This window comes from Xiphias gladius, chromosome 6, assembly GCF_016859285.1.
Source record: "Xiphias gladius isolate SHS-SW01 ecotype Sanya breed wild chromosome 6, ASM1685928v1, whole genome shotgun sequence".
Taxonomy (NCBI): Eukaryota; Metazoa; Chordata; class Actinopteri; order Istiophoriformes; family Xiphiidae; genus Xiphias; species Xiphias gladius.
The window spans coordinates 27099701-27113697 of NC_053405.1; the positions used below are offsets into that span (position 1 = coordinate 27099701).

General features: G+C 38.6%; 1 pseudogene; it reads right to left on the reverse strand.

The window, feature by feature from the left end:
- Nucleotides 1-5687: 5687 nt before the first annotated feature.
- Nucleotides 5688-13211, reverse strand: LOC120790778 (annotated as a pseudogene).
- Between the last annotated feature and the right edge of the window lie 786 nt (nt 13212-13997).

Sequence of the window (13997 nt, forward strand, 5' to 3'; positions counted from 1 at the left end):
CTCATGGTTGTCGTAAATCCCTTTTGGCGACATGAACGCAAAGCCACAACAGGTGATGAAACGGAAGCAAAGAGACGAAGCTAAGAGATGACTGACAGAGGACTTAACCAAATGTGACTGTTATGTCATTGCTAATGACTTTATTAACATGACCATCCACTGAATCCACTATTGAAAGCTTCACTGCCATTGTTAAATGCACTGACACATGATCAATTTATAATTGATTCATACATTGGTTCGTTTGTCATTTTGTGTCACAAATCGGAGGATGGTACTTACTCTGAATCTGATACACAGTACACGTGTTTGGTGTGTATTAATGTTAACGTTAGGTTCTTGGTTTTGTATTGAGTTATGGTTTGTACTGTTTCTAGTTTACATAGAAAAGGGCAAAGCAGGTTTCTCTATTAACGGCTGCACCTTAGAATTAAACTGTGACTGCCCTTCCGAGATTGCTCACTGTTTGATTCAGCATTTGGCAATATTTGTTCCCTGCTGGTCTGCGTCTGGTGCTGCTCAGACTTGACTGATTCAGCTTTGGACCAGTAAGTATTGATATACTAAGAAAGAACCTGCTACCACTGAGCTGTTAGCATCTGCAGTGGAACACTAAGTCTTTTGGCAGTGTTTAAATATTAGACTCAAATATTTATTCAGGATACAGTTGACCTGAATGATATAATATTAATAAGTTATTTGCTGCATGCTGATCCTGTTCATGGTAGGAGCTCATTTTAGTTGAATCCTGAAAGCCTCTTCTTACTAACTGAGCAATGAATTGGGCAAAAGCAGCAGTTTTTTTTTATGTTTTAGTTTGTTTGTCTACACAATAATTATCACTTTTAATGATTTTATGGTAGTGTTTTTTTTTTTTTTTTTTAAATACATCAGTATGAAATTAGATTTTCACTCTTTGTGTGGAATAGCATAATTTTTTTTTTTTTTTTCCCCAATTAAATGTGTGCTATGCAGGTTAAAAAAATAGACGCCTGCCACCTGTGTAAAGCTGTGTACACACAATTGTAAAAGCATGCTACACAGGCTTCATTGCACGCTGTTTATTTAACACCCTACTAATGTGATATTAGTAGACTTTTCTGTCTCAGTTGTGGTGACACTGTGTGCATGTGGCTAATGCTTAGTGCCACAGGTAATCATCAGGAGATATCAACAGAGCCCAGTTCGACCTGATTTGAACATTAAAGTCGACATGCATCATCTTTTACCAGTTTGTGACAATATGCCAACTAAGGCTGTAACTAACCAATTTTTTCTTATTGATTAATTTGTTCATTATTTTTTGATTACTTGTTTAGCCGATAAAATGTCACAAATTATATATATATATATATATATATATATATATATATATATATTATATATATATATATAAAAAGCCCATCAAAATTTCCCAGAGCCCAAAGTGACATTGATATTATGAAATAAAGAAAAGAGGTAATTTCTCACATTTGAGAAGATGGGACCAATGGATGTTTAGCATTTTTCTTGATTAAATGATGTAAACAAGCAGTTGATTATTAAAATTGTTGACAATGAATTACTTGCTTGCACATCAATATCAATCAGATTAATATGAGGAAAAAAAGAATATTAGCACAATACTGTATCAATAAATGCTGTTGATAGCGAATTTGATACGCTATGAAGATCATGGCTCTAAATAAGTTGAAGATCCCTTGTTGATGCTGAACTTTGTTGATATCACATTCACTTCAGCTGATTCATGATAGTCCGTAGTGAGGCCCTGCCTGGAACATCATTGCTTTGATAAATGCCAGTGTGTCTGTGGAAAGTGGTACATGCATTCTTTTTGTGCATACTGGCATTAGGTCTGCTCAGAGTAGCAGCCAAGAGTGTCGTAGTATTTTTTTTGTGTGTGTGGGTCGTAGTAGAGTGCAGTACTGATAATGAGCACAGAGTATTTGTCAGCAGGCACAGAGAGAGGAGACAGGGTGAAGAACAGAGGATCACACGCCTTAATAACTCTGTCGCACGTTGAGTGATTTGACAGCAGTTTTCTTCCAGTTAGAGCCGCATATTGAGTTTAGAATGCGTAGAAGCTGCCTTACCTTGACCTGCGCTGGCTTCAAGTCAGCAGGACAGTCAGAGGCCTCTGTCCTGTAAGGGTTTAGTGTGTATGCATGAAGCGTGTTGCTCTGTTTGCCTGCATACATACATCCTGAGTAGTTACTCAGGCTTATAAGGCTGTACTAGGCCAGATTTTTTTCCGGTCTGCCCATCTGTTTGAATTCACTTCTGTTTTTGTGTGGACACCAAAGGGAAATCTCTAGCCAGAGGAAATAATGGCAACATCCAAACAGGCATCGAGAAATGCAGCAGAATGTACTTCATGATTTCTGGATGTTTAAGTCTCTACATTGAAACTATTACTTCTTACTGCCCTTTGGGTCTGCCAGTCAGCGAAAGTGCAGCTTGAAAGCAGTTTACTTTCCGTTTTCTGTCAACTTAGACATAATATTTCTTTCTTCTTTTCGTCTTTGCTGCTCAGCGTGGCTCCTTTTGTGCACTGACAGATTCAGGGTCATGCTTTAATTTTATGGCAACTGACTGTCAGGCCTGACTTTGATAAGCTCTCCGCGCATTTGTGCATCGGTGTATGTAATTTGGACAAGGTGTGTGTGCGCACGTGAAGAGCCGTGTAGAATTTTTGGAGGTGGCATTTTATGAGTTGTCTGCCTGTGTGCATGGCATATCTGTGTGAGACAAATGTGTAACACTGTTTGACTATCTGTCTTCCCTCACTCTGTGTGTGTGTGTGTGTGTGTGTGTGTGTGTGTGTGTGTGTGTGTGTGTGTGTGTGTAGTGTTATAGCTGAAACGCTGTATGCCTGTTTACTTGCAAAAGGCAATCTGAAATAATTTAAAATCATAAGGACGGTGTGACTAAGAGTCAATATGCAAGAGTACAGCTAGCTAATTATATGCTTTGTCACTGCAGTATCCATTCCTACAAGGATACCTGACGCGGGTTTACGTTGAAATTCTTTACAGCGGAGTAGTTAAAAGCTGAAGTGCAGTGGTACACAGATCTCTCACTCAAGTTCACTAAGAGGGATTTTTAAGTCACTAAGAAAGCTTGTTGATGAAATTGGTCAACTAAAGGTGAATGAGAACAAAAAAAAAAAAACCACAACAGTGATTAAACCTTGAAATTGACTTTGGTTGGTTCATTTTTGAGCTGCACTTGCAGTTAATGTGATGTACATTGAGAAAGTGTCTTCTGGTGGTACAAAAGAACTGTGATTCTATGTCAATTACAGAGGTTGTTTTGCTTTCTAATTCTCATTTAAAGCTGCAACAATTAATTGATTTTGCAGGCCAGAAAATAAAAACAATCTTAAATATCTAAAAAAGCTCCTTAGAGCTGAGATGAACTCCAGAGTTGGGTGATAATTCTTTGTTGGTTTGTCACTACAATTGACCCCTTTCATATTACACACAGTGATTTGATCTGTTGTTAATATAAAAAATATTGATAAATGCAGCTTTAAATGCCTGTGTTAGGTCGAAAGATATTTAGGCATTTTCATATGAAATGTGTCCGATGAGCCAGCGCATTTTTTTCAACATATTTTTAATGTAATTCAAAACCATTTCTGACCATTACTGTTGTCTAATCAGGTATGAGAATAAATGTCAAGCTGCACAAGTTCCGTGGGCCTAGAAAGACCAAATCCTGATGGAACCATCACACCACTGAAACCAAATGATTTAGCGAGGAGGGAGAACTTGCACAGTTATTGTTATTGTCATTTTGAGTCTGAACGACTCAAAACTGTCATGTCTTCAGTTTAGTATTTGAAAATATCAAAAAACAATCCTTAATGCCTTTTTTTGTTAAGGTCTTCCTTTTGGTTTCAACCAGGTTGGTTGAGGAGTACTTTGTTGAATGTTGTTTAAAAGTTGGATTTTGACACTAGATGATTTCCAGAGAAAAGTGGGATATTTTAAGAAGTGGGATGTATGATTTGATCAGATAAATTGTAATGATTTTTCTCAATGAAACTTTAGATTTTAAAGTGTTCATGTTCAATTCTGATTCCATATCCGCATTCAGTGCTCCTGCCTCATGAAATGTCCCACAGGGCAAACTGGACTGAAGGCAAATGATTGTTTCTTTTTGTTTCAAAACTTCTGCTCAAAGGAAGCACAATGTGAAAAAGGCACTGTATACAAGACACATGCAACATGTATGAAACTGTGTGAGCAAGTCCATTCTTTACAGCCTCCAGTTGAGAGTGAATCATAGCACTCATGCTGTTGTGTTTCAGTATCTCAAAATAAAAATGATGCTTGACTTGAACTGATATTTGTCTGGTGTTTTTGGGTAAGTGACTGGTGGATGTAACGCTTAAGAGGAAAATGAATATTTCATTCATATAAGCCACGTAAGACTGAAAGTTGGAGACTTTTATGATGTGGGCTGAAACACTTTATTATTAATTTACTTAATTTCACTACACATCTAGATAATTTATTTATAATCAGTAGCATCCAAGTTTTGAGGGGGGTGTGGAATGAATGTGAATTTTGAAGCGTAGCACAAAAAAAGGAGAAAAATAACAACTTTATAACATTATACACAAACTAAATCCAACAACTACAAATCTATGAAATTATATCAAATAGTGACCCATAGAGCCTTAAACATGTTAATGTGAAGGTCCAAGACAAAAGGCATCACTTAACATTGACTGCTAACCTACTGTAAAACATGTGCCTTAAATTTAACCGGGGAATTGAGTGCAGGTGATCCCCTACATTTAATTCACACTGAACCGTAATATTGAGTATGATGCCTCTCTGTGGCTGCTGGTGGTATTACACTCACCAATTTTCTTTCCCCAGATAATGACAGCATGGACCTCAGGGCCTTCAGCACTGCTTCGACCTTAACCCCAAGTTCCAGTTCAAATCTGAAGCAACTCACAAATATGAAGCCTATCTATGCTGAGGGTTTCACTCCAAGTCACCATAAAAATAAATAGTCTTAAATAACCATCTGTCTCCATGATAGATCATTTGTCTGTAATGGTTCAGATTATAATAAATTTAACAATAAAATGGGGACGTCCCATTGTGGAACACAACATTAATGTAAACTGTTCAGATATGGTACCTATTTCACCTATAAAACTGAAAATATTGTATACTCCAAGTCACTACAAATTGAATGTCTTGTAAATGTGTTGCATTTACTCTGAAGGCCTTGAGCCCAGGCAGTCCCAGTCTGTAGTGGGGAAACTGGGATAATGCCTTCTAGAAATAACATTTAAAACTGAGTTGCTGCCGGGCCACAAAGCCAGTGACAAGAAGGTTATGGTGTCCTAAAGACCAGTCTTTCACCACTAAGTGTTCAACTATAAACTAGCAAGCTGCTTTAATATCCTTATAGCTTACAGTTTCTGCAAGGTTGAGGTCACTTGAAAGTGACCACGATAAATCACTCGCACTCTGACTGTTAACAGAGAAGCTGTGATGAGGAGAACACGTGATTTTTTTAAGACAAGTGCTGGCAGAGATTTTATTTCTAACACCCAACTTCAGATTTTACATGAGAGAGATTGAGGTGGCAGTCGGATTAAATGCTGTAGTTGTAGCGATCATTTAGTGACGTGCCCTCTCTTCTGGTCAGTGAGGACATTATGGAGTGGTGAGAGGTGAGGGTACGTCTTTGGTCAGGTTTCCCTGTGATGTAAAAGAGCACTAACTCTTCTCACATTAACTGAGCACATGACAGTTAGGTGTGGTGCATCAGTGTTATGAGGCACGGGAAATTATTGCTGACCTAAACTGCACTCACCTCCATGAACCCAGGCATGTCCTGTATGACCACCACATTGTCACTCCCCTGCCGTCCTCTCAAACCCGTCCGCCAGGCATTCCCTACAGTCACCATGGAAACCACCAACGTGGCTGGTGCCACAAATGCCGCCACAGCTGTGATCACCGGGGTTTACTGGCATGAGCACGGACTGCAGAGCGAGGCAGGGGCTGAGGCACCAGCAAGTTGGATATATCTGAGGACAAAGAGGCAAGAACCAAGATGTTTCAGAGACAGGATGAAACTTAGATATAGATTATAGTTGTGTGTGATATCCTGGTCCTGTCTAAGCGACTAGTGTCTGACTGACTTCCATACCTTCCACGCTGAACGGGGAGAAGACAGCGTCTCGTTTGAGGAATTTTCTCCTCCTCAGTCTGCTGTGGGTTGATAAAAGTACTTGTTCCGGCGCCTGGGCCTTGATAATAATAGCCGCCATTAGAAGCAGTCACTTCAGAGCCCACTTTCCTGGGATCATCCCAGTAGTCCTCAGTACCGGAGAGACACAGGTGAACTATCATTCCCTGCTTGACAAACTCAACAACTCACTGGCTTTTGGAAGCTCAGCTGATATGTGGACAGTCAAGCTCGCTTCTATACAATTTCTCCCCCCTTCTCTTACCATCAGAAGACATCTTGTCAGGTTCAATGTTGACCATTCAGTGCATGTTCATGGCCAGAGGTCAGATGTAGGTAGAGGGCCTATATAGCCTGGATGGTTGCTTCTTCCATTTAGGTACATGCCTACCTACAGAGCACAGAGTAGCATGAGGTACTTTTCTACAGGTATTTTTCTACATGTAAAATGAGAACCAGTTAAAGTTTTGTTCAGGTTTTGTATGAACTGAACATTTCACTGTTCCCTAGAGCCCAAGGGGACGTCGTCAGATTTCTTGCTTTGTCCAACCAGTGGTTCGTAACCCCAGAATATTATATTTACCATAATGTAAGATCAGGAAACACAGCAAATGATCACATTTCAGAACCCGGAACTATAATTTTTTTTGTTGCTTACTAATCATTGCAGCTTTAATGCTTATCCATAAGGTAACTATATGGTCCACAATTGCTCAAATGTATCCATATCAACCATATTTCTGGTACAATATAATGATCTAGATGTAATAAACATTAATTTGAAGTTCTCCAGGTTACACATTTGGGACATCATGCCATTTTAGAACTTTAAAGCCACTATCTGTCCTGCACATAAAATGTCCCTACTTTGGCGCTGACTGGTGGTCGTATCGATATTGTCCACCAGCATTACTTAATTTTATTTTTTTATAAAATAAAACTTATGAAAATAAATAAGTAAATTAATAAAAAATCACTACTTATAGTAACTTTAAGTTGTTCGATATATAGTTTTTACATAACCTACTGTTTGTTGTACTTGGTGGTGCCATTACAGGCCACGCTAAGTGTATATAAGCATTATCTGTTAGTGTTTAGCAGTGAGCTGTTGTTGTCTTTGTACTGTTTTTATATATCAAGTAAGAGAGAGGCATTTACCTAATCTTATTTAGGCTGGCAAATTTGTTATTGGTCCCTATTATAGCTGATCATTTTTTGGCTTTCTATTTATCGTTTAATAAAAGTGGCAGGATAAAAAGGCATTTATTATTTCATTGTTCTGTTTTAAATGGCAAACCGCTTACAGCTCACATGTACAACTGCTACGCAACATTGGAAACAAATGTGGCAAGACGAATTAGGAGTAGAGATTTCAGTAGAACAGTGGGAGGAAATCACGGAACAGATGAATTTTTTCCTCCGTGTGGCCCAGACATGGCCTCTTACAATGTAAGGTGGGCCATAGATTACACTGATAAAACAAAAGCTTAATAAAATATTCCCAAATAACAATCCCTTAAATTGTGGACTTGTGCTGGCATCACTAACACACATTCATTTCCTGGTCTGTCAAACTACCGGAGAAGAGTTTTTCAGACTCAAAGATGTTGAATGGAACCCTTGATGTATTTAGACCATTTGACAAATATGAAAACAAGTTCTTAGCATGAATGATAAAAGTTGTCGTGTATTTATCATGTACTTGTTTATTTATTAGTATTTAATTTATTGATTTTCTTTTTCTTTTTCTTTGTTGGAATGGATTAAAATGTTCCTTGTATAGTGCAGAATTGAATTGTATCACATAGTGTACATTGGCTATTAGAATCTAACATGGTCTCTCTTGTAGAGATGTATGTTTTCTGTGTTGTACTTGTTAAAAACACAATAAAAAAAGGTTGAAAAAAGAGGGCATTTACCTAGGAGTAACCTGCTGGAGACAGAAACTGAGGGCTGTACAGTTCATTTCCTCCCCGTATGGTGGCCATCAGGCCAGTGATGTTGCGGATGTGCCAGATGTGCCGAGGACACTATGTGGACGACAGGTTAATGTCATCCAGAGAGAAACTCCCCTTCGACGGACGATTTCCCCTACGCCCTCAAAAACCACACGTGCCTTCTGTTTCATGTTCAGATTGAAATTACGCAGTTCCCAGGAGCCCATGACACCTCTTGTAACATAAAGAAGAGAGTACAGATACAAATCATTATTTGTCCCTTTTCCCCCACTAGATTATAGGTGAAACTGTTATTATATGACCTGTATGTGCTTTTAAAGCACTAATGTGTAGAATTTTTATGTAAGTAGAGGATCTTTTAAATTATTCAGTTTTCATGAGTTTTTGCTGAGAAGACAGAGAATCCTGGTAAAAAAAAAAAAACTGGAGCATTCTTAATGTTGCTTTAAATCTTTCAGTGTTGTGTCTTTTGTACCTCATAAAATCATCTGGTGCTGTATTGTCCCTACTCATAGGGGGCTTCAGTTATACCAATACATCATTCAACATGCAACATTTCATACGTTACCTGAAATGCTCTTGAAGACCCTCCGTTTACCGCTGGGGCTGGCCTTGTCATGCTCTCCACCCGGATACTGAGAAAACATCACCAGCTGCCCAGGTGTTATGGGGGAAGAAGTGCAGACACTGGGCTCCAGGTTTAGGGGAGAACCAACGACTTTCCAGAAAAGCCTGATCACCAGGTTCAGCAGAGGCTGTGCTGGAGTGCACGAAGTCGCCTTTCCCTGGGTAAAACGGCCACAAAGCAGGTAATATCAAGCCTCAGCAGTCTGTCATATAACAGTAAACTAGTAATATTAGTTCTGCATAATCACCTGTGAGTGTCAAATAATTGGTAAATACGCTAATTGTCTTTCAGAAATACAGACACCCACCAGGTTTTATCACCACATTTGGTGGGTTGTATGGTACCAGGATTGCCCCCATATCCAAGAAAATACCAGGTCTTTCTGTGAGGTCGTACATTTCTCAAGCTGCTTCTCTACAAAATACAAGGACAAGCTATGCCTTTCCGGGCCCTTAGCAGTTTGATTTCTCTGCTCTCTTGATAGATCCCTAGTACTGTTATTGTTGAATGCCAAACAAATAAATGTTGAATTGCTGACAAAGTGATGCGGGGTCCCAATTTCAGCAGCCAGTACAGAAGTAGGGCAGTGGACAGAAAAGCGCAGAATTATATGCGGTCTAGAAACACCAAGGGGAAAAAAGACCTTATCCAAAAATACATTGTGGAACATAAAGTAGATTAGTGTGGGGTTTCAGTTCAATTAAAATATAGAAGGCTGTGTATATGATGCATTTATATGACGCTCAATTTATCAACTAATATGATAAAATGAAAAAATGAACAAGATGTTTATATTGTGCATTACCCCCATCTTGATAACTGAGGGTGATATTGCGGTTAGGAAGCAAAAGTGTGACCCTGCAAACATGATTACATCATCTTGCAATAGAATATTGGAAAAATAAAAAATATAATAAAGGAAATTCTGTATAGCTAAAAACGGGCAGCGAAACATGACTGCTAGAGTTTATCTGGGCTCAGAGGAGAAATGGAACTGAAAACAGCTGCTAACCTTCAGCAGTTCAAAGAACAAATGACGCCTGAAAACAAACCAGCAGTGGACCTGAATAAGATGCTAACGAAGCCTCTTTAATATAGTGTGAGGAATGTTAATCTCCTCATTAAAATATGGCTCAGTTGCTATTTTCTCCTTGTGTTGCTAGATGAATAATGACTGTATAATAAATAAATGATTGCCTTAGCGTTTGTGGCCTCTCCAGGGTATCCATGCTTCCTGAGGCTTATTACTAAGCACTGATATATTATAGATTATTGCCCAGGATTATCAATTCGTATTAGCATCAGTTTATGCCAGATGGACTTTGACCCTTTTTGTAACATTATTATTTTTTATTATGAGACAAAAAAATCATTCATTTTTATGAGCTGATTTAGTGTAGTGATTTTAGTTTAGTTCAAACACTCAACGGACCCTTTCAATGCAGTTTTATTTAGCCCATTTCCTGCAGATCACGTATTTTTACATGATGGCAACTGTTTTTCGAAATATGCCATTGGGTCTTTGATTTTTCAATATTTTTCCCATCTTCATTCCTCCCCTTAATGACCCACAATTCTCATGAATGTTTTTAGCATTTTAGTAATCTGTGATACTGTTTGATAAAAGTATGCTAAAAAATACTTTGCACTCTATACTAAATTCTACATGTAGTGGCTTGCCTAGATGTCAGTTAGAATCAGTACATGAACTGAGTTATTCGGACAGCAGATGTCAATAACCTTTGCAAGAGGTTAATAGCAGCTAGATGGGGGGAATAACCGTATAGCTAACTCACTAACAAAGTAACTAAAGGATAGTGTCACAAATCATTGAGGGCAATTTTCAAGACATTGTTTTAATAGCATGCAAGGTTTTTATCGTAATGTCACTAGGTTCAAACTACATACCAAAATTAAAGTTTTTCTTTAAAACTGTTAGCGAAAAAACTGTAAAGTTTAAAAAAAAAAAAAAAATTCAGTTTCATTAAAGAGGACATTTTAGAATCTTTTGCATGGTTTTATCATTCAACGTTAGCTTCTCCAACAGGCAAACATTACAAAAGTATTCATTATCTAGTTTAGCATAGTATTTCTATCACACCTAACACACAGAAAGAAAGAGTATTTAGCTAGGTTTTGCTGCTTAAAAAACTAGCATTACCTTCTTGTGGTTGTATGCCTCCGCCAACTGGTCAAGTTGCAGTTTTCCATGTCTGTTCAGACTCAAATATTATATATATTGAAGACTTGAAGGAATTTAATAAAAGCTATTAGGTGTATTCTATTATAACTACGGCATATGAGTTCTTGTGTTATGGGCAAAAGCATGTTAAAAGAGGTTACTGAGGTAACAGTGACCTTGACCTTTGACCTCTAATCAGTTCATCCTTATAACTACGGCATATGAGTCCTTAATCAGTTCATTCTTGGGTCCTAGTGGACATTTCAGCTAGATGTAACGAAATTCCCGCCAGAAATTCTTGATATATCATGTTCATAAGAATGGGATGTATGTGAGGTCACAGTGACCTTGACATTTGATGTTTAACCATCAAAATCTAATCAGTTCATCCTTGAGTCGAATTGAATTGTTGTGCCAAATTTGAAGAATTTACCTCAAGGCATTTGTGAGCTATTGCGTTCATGAGAATGGGACAGATGTGAGGGAACAGTGACCTTGACCTTTGACCTCCAAAATCTAATCAGACCACCTTTGAGTCCAACTGAACGTTTGTGCCAGATTTGAAGAAATTCTCTCAGGGTGTTCATGAGATATTGCGTTCACGAGAATGGTAACTATGTGGATTTTTTTTTTTTTATCTGCTTAAGTACATATTTTGGCTGCCAGTTCTGAACTGTTAGCTATCAGTTCATTATTGCTACATAACAGCAACAAACTGTTAGCAACTGCACTCTTGACTGTTGAAGCTGAGACAACACCTGTCTTTACTGTATTCCTATATGGTATATGGAAGGTGTTGCCTGAGGCTGCCTTCTGTACCTTACAATATGTTAAACATCTAACGGTTTGTGCCATGGAGGTAACCTGTCTTATTCATAGTTTGAAATTACTCACTGCAGTTTTAGAGACAGCTGAGTTTGGTTAGGTAACTAGCACTGAACCCCATCCTCTGACCAATCACATCCATGAATTTGGGGGAACTTGGAGATGATGGTGGGCACAGAGTCGATGTTGAAGGACATCTTACTGTAGTGCATCACAGAGCAATAGTCATAGGGGACGCCCAGAGCTTTGGACACTGTGTCATGTGTTAAAGCACTAATAATTTGTTTTTTGTTCACTTTAGGGCAGCAGACCACAGCACTAACATGGGCTATTATCACATTTTTGTTGTTGTGACAAATGTGTTGGCAAAAAGTTACCTATTACACGTCCAGCAGACTGCAGAGAATTCACTTGGAGTCACTTTTCTGTCTACCTGAGAACAGTTCTATTCACTCTCATTTTAGCACTATTTTGGTCTCCACTAACTCTCTGAAAAAATATCTGGCCCTTTAGCTACTAAACGCTCAACTGTATTCACTTGCTAGTGGCTAACATAGTCTATTTTGTCTACAATTTAGAGCTGCACAGGTAGTACACAGTGGGTTTATCCGTTTTTTCACTAAAAACAGCTGCCTTTTGCTGCTGGAAACAAAATTAATGAGAATGGTGAGACTGAACCCAAATAGCAAAGTTGTGGGCTGCAAAAATCAAAACAATGAGCTGGAAGACGCTAAAATGCTCTGTAGAGCTGAGGGAACGGCAGGGTTGGGAGATCATTCTCTGTGGGTTTGTCATAACAAATGACCCCTTTCACGTTACATGTAATAATTACATCTGTGAATATGACATGAAAATATCAGGTAGTGCAGTTTTAAACATTTGTGGGATGCAGCATTATTTGCATGGATGTATATTGTGACTTCATTTACAGAGACACATACAACCAGGGAGTGTGTAATAAGCACTGAGATAGTTCTGTCTTGTTCAACAATACAGTGCATATGAACATAACTTTGTGTGAAACTGAACACGGCAGTTTAAAGCTCGACTCACCTGCTGCCTTTGAACACAGAGATGTAGTCTTCCTCTCCTTTCCATAGTGTGAAGTGAACACAGGTCTTCAGTCTTTACTGGTCAAAAGCATTCAGGATCGCTCCCTTTGCATTCATATCTACATGTTACAAGGTGTAGGACAAAAGAACATGAAAAGTATCCTACTTTGGTGCATATCCATGATAGGTGCTGAATGTGAGATTCTATAACACAGTGTCTTACCCAGACTGTCCTCTAGGTAGTAGGGAATGGTTGCTGGCCAGAGATACTTATCTCCTATGATTGAGTATCAGCTGAATGTCTGGCGATAATGAAATATCAAGATATAATTAGAGGCCATCTTATGATGGGATCACACCAGCCGCGATGCCTGTCAACACGTTGACGTCTCAACCGATGAGTACTCAGTAGTCATTACTACAATACTGACCCGTTTCGAAGCTGATCCCAATGCAAAGTCGTTTGTATTTTTACCTACTGTCTTAGAGTGGAGGGGAACGATTGAAACTGGGATACAGTGAAAACGAATGTGGCCAGGGGCAGGGAGCCAAGGGCCCCTTCCCCACGCCCTTATTTGCTTGGACCATGCCCACTTTGAACTCTGCCTTCATTACAGTCATGACACACAAACACACACACACACACACACACACACAGAGTCACAAGGAGAAAACAATACCAGCCACGCTGTCGCAGCTAGGAGAAACAGAGCAAAAACTGGAACAGATTCACTTAAGTGATATAACTGTAACCACGTGTTTTTCAAATTGCTAGCCTTCTTCAATTGCTATGCAGATTAGATGTCCTTCAAGACAATGATGGCTTTTTTTCCCTTCAGAAGACTTTGCAATCTATATCCTTGTAGTTTTATAAAACTGTTCCTATCAGGGCAGGGGAATTACTCAGTGTCACTCAAAACAATCATGCTTAAAAATAATGTATTTTTTACCGAATGAGACCTGAAACAAGTTGTATTAATGCTGAAATTACTGTCTATTTACTGAATCTGTACATTGGCATCGTTTTAATTATTCAAAATAATTTTACATAGGTGAGCTGATATCATCATCGTGTTACATCAAAGCTTTAAGACTGTCATCACATGAATCCTGTTCATATTAGCCAG